This window comes from Petaurus breviceps, unplaced genomic scaffold (assembly GCF_028583685.1).
Source record: "Petaurus breviceps papuanus isolate PSGF00001 unplaced genomic scaffold, PetGlider_PUasm1.0 89614, whole genome shotgun sequence".
In the NCBI taxonomy this organism is placed as follows: Eukaryota; Metazoa; Chordata; class Mammalia; order Diprotodontia; family Petauridae; genus Petaurus; species Petaurus breviceps.
In genome coordinates, this window is record NW_027187089.1 from 28,358 (window position 1) to 34,656 (window position 6,299).

The following is a 6,299-nucleotide window of genomic DNA, read 5'->3' on the forward strand; positions in this document are numbered from 1 at the left end:
AGTTGTGGTTTATGATTGTAATGGAATTTGTTGTTGTTCGGTCATTTTCAGTCATGTCCAACTTTTTGTGACTCCAGTTAAGGTTTTCTTGACAAAGATATTGTAGTGGTTTGCCATTTCCTCCTCCAGCTCATTTTACAGATGAGGAACTGAGGCAAATAGAGTTAAATAACTTGCCCAGGGTGACACAGCTAGTAAGTGTCTGAATCCAGACTTGAACTTGGGTTTTCTTGACTCCTAGCACAGCACTCTCATCTACTGTGCCAACTAGCTGCCTTATATGATAGAATACTGTTGTGCTATAAGAAATAATGAAGGGGGATGGTTTCAGAAAAACTTGGGAGGACTCATATGAATTGATGCAAAGTGAAGTGAGCAGAACCAGGCAAACATTGTACATAGTAACAGCAATATTGTAAGGATGATCAATACAATGAAACAAGACAATTCCAAAGGACTCATGAGAAAAAAAATGTTATCCATATCCAGAGAGAGAGAGCTGGTGGGTACAGATAGAAACATTATTTTTTCACTGACTTTATTTTTCTTGCTTTTTTAAAAAAATATAACTAATATGTAAACATGCTTTACATGACGTGATGAGAAGAGAAAAAGTGGAAAATATTCAGTGGCTGAAAATGGAAATAGAAACAGTAGGAATTGAGATATTAAAGAACCCTTGCAAGACCAAAATATTATTCAGTTCTAGATAATTTAAAAAATAAGAAAATAGATTTTTCTTGAGAGCAATCATTTATTCCAAATTAATTTATATTACATAGTGCTAATGTTTTTTTTTTAATCTCATAATCTCAACCACACAATTTAAGGGGTATGGTGAAAGTGTTGCTTATTTTTGGCCAGCCAAACTCTGTCCTCTAAAACCCCAAAAATATGCACACTGAAACAAATGCAGTTAGATGCAGTTCATTCTTTGCTAAAGACTGTCACTGATACTTATATTAATAATGATGAATATAGAGTCTTTCTGGTCACAAAAATTAAGTGTTACGTAAAGGGGAGTTTTAAAGAATGGGACTTATGTTTCAATATCAGTTAGACCCATGTGCATTGTAATAATAATCCTGGAAATAAGAAGATGGAAAAAATTAACCATTGGGGCGGCCAGGTGGCTCAGTGAGTAAGAGCACTGGCTCCAGTGTTGGGATGACCTGGAGATCGAATCCTGGGCTCAGACGCTCAGCACCCCACCCAGAAATAACTGGCCGTGTAACCTTGAACAAGTTACTCAACCCCGATTGCTTAAAAAAAAATTAACCATAGAAGGGTTTCGCCTTAAACCAAGAATGTCAGAGCTGGGAATGTCCTCAGAACATTGATTACTATGAAGTACTTTGAGGAACCTTTTGAAGAGGAAAATTCAAGATGGCTGAAAGTTTACAATACAGAATTTCCTAGCTAGGAGACAAGTCCATCCTCTGATTGTATGCATTTTGTGAATGTGAAAGTGAAACCAGAGTATTAGATATGAGAGAGGTTGTTAAATCCAGAATGTCTGAACTTCAAGGAAAAATTTAATCCAGGATCTGGAGAAGGATGAAGCTGTAGGAGCTGGCATGTCAGTACTGGGAGAGACTAAAACAGAGAGAGGGGGAGATGTTCAGAGGTGAGAATGGAAATAGCCAGAAGCAGTGGGATTTTAGCACACAGGATGTCAGGCCTGGCAGTAGGAATGCAAAAGAGAATGGGAGAGTTAGGAGAGCACTTAAGAAGAAGGGTCATCAGAGCAAAAGGCTCTTGGAACACAAAAGGTCAGACCTGGTAGGTCCAGACTGGAAAACTGCCATAGGTCATTTCAAGGTGGGCTCTGGAAGGGTCCTAGAATGGAAAATATGAATAGCAAAGAATTGTTTTCATATATATTCTTAATGGCCAAAATATTAACCTAGGTGATTTGAAAAAGAAGGTAGATTTTTTGTATAAAATCATTTAACTACATCTTCAAAGAGGTATGGTGAATGTACTAATTTGTGACTGGCTCCAAAATAAATCCCTTAAAACCTGTACCCCTCAACAAATGCAATTCCATGCAGTTTTTTCTTTAGTAAAAACTGAAATTCATATTACAATTAATGGTAATGAATAGAGAATGTTTTTCCCTGAAATAAAAAAAAACAAGGTGATATGTTTTGAAGGAGTTATAAGGTACAGTACTTATTCTTTTATTTCAGCACATCTATAAAACCCATGTCCTTTATAATAATTATCCAAACAATAAAAAGTTTTTAAAAAACACTATGAATAGTGGCAAGGGGTGGCCTTAACCAAAAATATCAGGTCTTTGAAGGTCCTTGGAACATTGAATATCTGAGCTCCTAGGTACCTTTAAAGGAGTTGTGTTAGAGGTGGCCTAGAGGTTAAAATATAATTTGGAATGAAAAGTGAAGGAAGCATTTTATATAAAGATACAACTTACAATATCTCAACTTGAATGAAATTTCTAATCCAGAATCCAGATCTGAATGAGGCTGTAGAAGAAAGAATGTCAGTGATGGGAGAGAAAAGAGCAGAGAGAAAGTGGGAAATGTTCAGAGGCTGATAAAGGAAATTATCAGAAGTGGAGAGGTTTTAGTAGAGAGAATATCAAACCTGAGAGTAGCCATAAAAAAGAGGAGAGATTTAGGAGAGCATTTAGAACAAAGGATATCAGATCAAGGAGAGAAAAAAAAGTCAGACCTTTAGTGTTCTAATAATGTCCATGTGCCATAGTTGGGAGGGCTCTGTGAACATAAATCATTTGCTCTAGGAGTGACCTTAGAATGGAAAGTAGTATATATGGCAAGGATTTTTCATTTATATCCCTAGTGAGAGAAAATATTGGCCAGGCCTAGGAGAATTAAGAAATAAGAAGAATTTAGATTTTTCTTATGAGATAAGTAATATCAGTTAAATTTATTTTAAATACTGGTAAAGGTTTAAAAAAAAAAACCTCACATCCTTGAACATAAAGTCAAAAAGATTTGATAAAAGTACTTAACTTTTTACTTACTTTTAGCAAGCTAAAAATCCAAGAAAACCCAAAATGCTGGCACACTGAAACAAATTTTCCATGAAGTTCATTCTTTGCTCAAGACTGTTATTGATAGTACTATTAATAATAATGAGTATAGTGTATTTTTATCCCTCCCCCCAATAAAACAAGCTATTAAGTTCCATGGATTCCTAAGAAACATAACTTATGTTTCAAAATCATTATATTAGAAAAATTTTATGTGTTGTAATAATAATTCACTTTTTAAAAAAGAAATTATATATCATAAGATGATATGGCTTTAGAACCAAAACTATCATGTCTTGGAAGGTCCTTAGAACACTGAATGGATGGGCTTCCAGGTGGCTGAGAGCTTATGATACAAAATGTTTTAGCCAGGAGGTAAATTCAGCCTCTGAATGTCCCAATTTAGAGTGGAAAGTCAAGCTAGAAAAATCAGATTGGTGAGGACTCATAGAACCTAGATTATCTGATCCTGAAGCAAATTTCTGATCCTGAAGCAAATTTCTAATCCTGAATCCAGAGCTGATTGAGTCTTCAAAAACTGGAATGTCATAAGAGATTGAGACATGTTAGAGTATGAGAATGGAAATTGTCAGAAACTATGGGAATTTACTCCACAGAATGTCAGGTCTGGAAGCAGCCATGAAGAAGAACATGAGAGTCTTAATTTGGAATAGCAACCAAAGCTGGAATATTAGATCAGGGAGGTCACTTAGAGTCTGGAATGAAATTTAAAATTTAGCACTAAAAAGAAATTCAGAATTCAGAATCTTTGAAGCTCTAGAAGGTGGAATGTTAAGAGTTGGGAGGGACTACAACAGAAAAAGTGACAGATGTTCCAAGGTTTTGGATGGAAATTGTGAGAAACAGTGGGATTTGGCCACACAGAATGACAGGATTTGGAAAAGCCATGGAGAAGAGAATGAGAGAGGTAGGGGATTACTTAGAAGTAAGGTATTAGAGAGAGGAGATCTCTTAGAAAACAAAAGGTGAAACCTTGAAGTCTTAAAAACTATTGCAGGCAATAGATGGAAAATCTCTGACAATATAAATTCTCAACTGTGTCAGGGGCTTTACAATGGAAAATATAAATGCCAAGGATTTATTTTAATAGATATTCTTAATGGTCCAAAATATTGGCCAGTTCCAGGCAATTAAAAAATCCAATAAGGTAGTTTTTTTTAGATGAGATTAGTAATTTATTCCACTTTAATTAATTTAACCCACCATTGATGCTTAAAAAAAAACTCACATCCATAACTATATAGTCCTTTTGGCAAAGGCACGCTGAAAACAGTGCAACTCCATGTATTTTTCCAATGATAAGGACTGATTTCAATATTCATAATTATTATAATATATTTTAGCAAAAAATAAGATTTTAAAAGGATATCATTTCTACTTTGAAATCTGTATTGACTAAGTACGTTTTATTGTATTGTATTGTAAATCTGTATTGACTAAGTGGAAGAGAGTTTGGAATACAGCATGGTAAGACTGGTATGGCAATGCAGATTATGAATGTCATATCTTGGAATGTACATAGAAGTAAGAATATCAGAACCAGGAGGTCATTTAGAACAACAATTGTCTGAATTGTGTGTAATTTCCCAATTGAGATGGGTCACTAGAACCTGTTCTAACAGCTTGGGCGGGGGGGTCCTTAGAAGACAGAAAATGAGAGATGTATAGAGCCTGAGGAAAGAAATTTCCAGAGTCAGTGGCACCCTGAGAGAGAGAAGGTCAAGACTTGTAGGATACATAGAGCAGATATTGGCAGAAGTAGGAGAGCACTTAGCCCAAGGGACATTAAGAGTTATCCTAGCTTTTATAAGACAGAATATCAGAATTCAGAGGGACCTTGAAGGCAAAGAATGTCAGAGCCGGGGGGTGTCAGGAGATGGTGAATTGTTAGCTCTGGAACAGAAAATATTATTTTTGGGAAGAAGGTTGCTTGTTTAGGTGCTCAATGGGTCAAAGTATGGGGAAGAACCAGGTAATTTAAAAAACAAGGAGCCATTGCATTTTGGGGAAGAGTTTAATCTTTCATATAAATATATTTTATATCAGGCATAGCCCTGTTCTTTCAATGAAATCCCAGGTCTTCATATACTCACACAATCTTGCCAAATGAAAGGATTCACCTGAAAACAATAAGAACAAAAATCAAGAAAAGAAAAACTTGTAATTCCCTGTAGTCCCTATTGATAGTGCTGTTAATGATAATGATTGTAGAGTATGGGGGGGGGGGGTGAGGAAATGTAGCTGTTAAGTCCTTGGAATTAAAAGGAATAGGATGTGTGCTTTGAAGTCATTGTAATGATAAGGTAGAAGGAAAGTTTACTGAAATCAATAGATTTGAAAAAGTTAAAGGAATAAAAGAATCCTTTGTAGGTCCTAGGAAGTTATGGCCTAAGAAACTAGAATTCCAGGTTTGGAAGTGTCCTTAGAACCTAGTCTTCATGTCTAGCTTCAGGATGATTTGGGGAGAAGAATGTTGGTGGTCATGAGGAATATCTAATACAGACTTTCCTAGTTAGGATAGAATTTGTAGATCTGAATGTCAGAACTTGAATTGGATGGAGAAGACAGAATATCACATCTGGGAAGACACTTAGAACTGAGTATGTCTGAGCTTGAGGGAAATATCAGATCTAGAATCTTGAGCGTGAGGAGGCCTTAGAACCTGCAACATCAGAGTTAGGAGATACTTTACAATAAATAAAGTAGGAGAAATTCAGAGACTGAGAAATTACTAAAAACACTGGGATTTTAGTATACAGAATGTTGTATACTAAATTTGTATATTATGTATTAATATATTATGTGTATTATATATTCTGTATACAGAAATTATACAATACTAAATTATACTAAATTTGGGAAAGAGGTTGCTTGTTTATGTGCACAATGGGTCAAAGTATGGGGAAGAACTGGGTAATTTAAAAAACAAGTTGCCATTGTATTTTGGGGAAGAGTTTAATCATTCATATAAATATATTTTATATCAGGCATAGCCCCATTCTTTCAATGAAAACCCAGGTCTTCATATACTCACACAATCTTGCCAAGAGAAAGGATTCATCTGAAAACAATAAGAACAAAATTCAAGAAAAGAAGAACTTGTAATGCCCTGTAGTCCCTATTGATAGTGCTGTTTGTAATGTAATGCCAAAAGAAAGGCAACTTCCCAGGTTCAAAATACCAGCATAGGTGCTCTCTATTTTATAGATCTTAGGACTGAGGAGACATGGCTGTTTTGCTGGTACTTTGTCTGTCTGTT

The 6,299-nt window shown here is 35.4% G+C and overlaps 1 long non-coding RNA gene across 1 annotated transcript in view; it reads right to left on the reverse strand.

Moving 5' to 3' along the window:
- Positions 1–5,035: 5,035 nt before the first annotated feature.
- The window catches only part of LOC138176480 (uncharacterized), a 145,759-nt gene continuing 144,495 nt past the window's right edge, over positions 5,036–6,299 (reverse strand). The window contains exon 4 of the long non-coding RNA XR_011172303.1: positions 5,036–5,160. This is a non-coding gene — a long non-coding RNA (uncharacterized lncRNA). The remainder of the gene's footprint in view (positions 5,161–6,299) is intronic.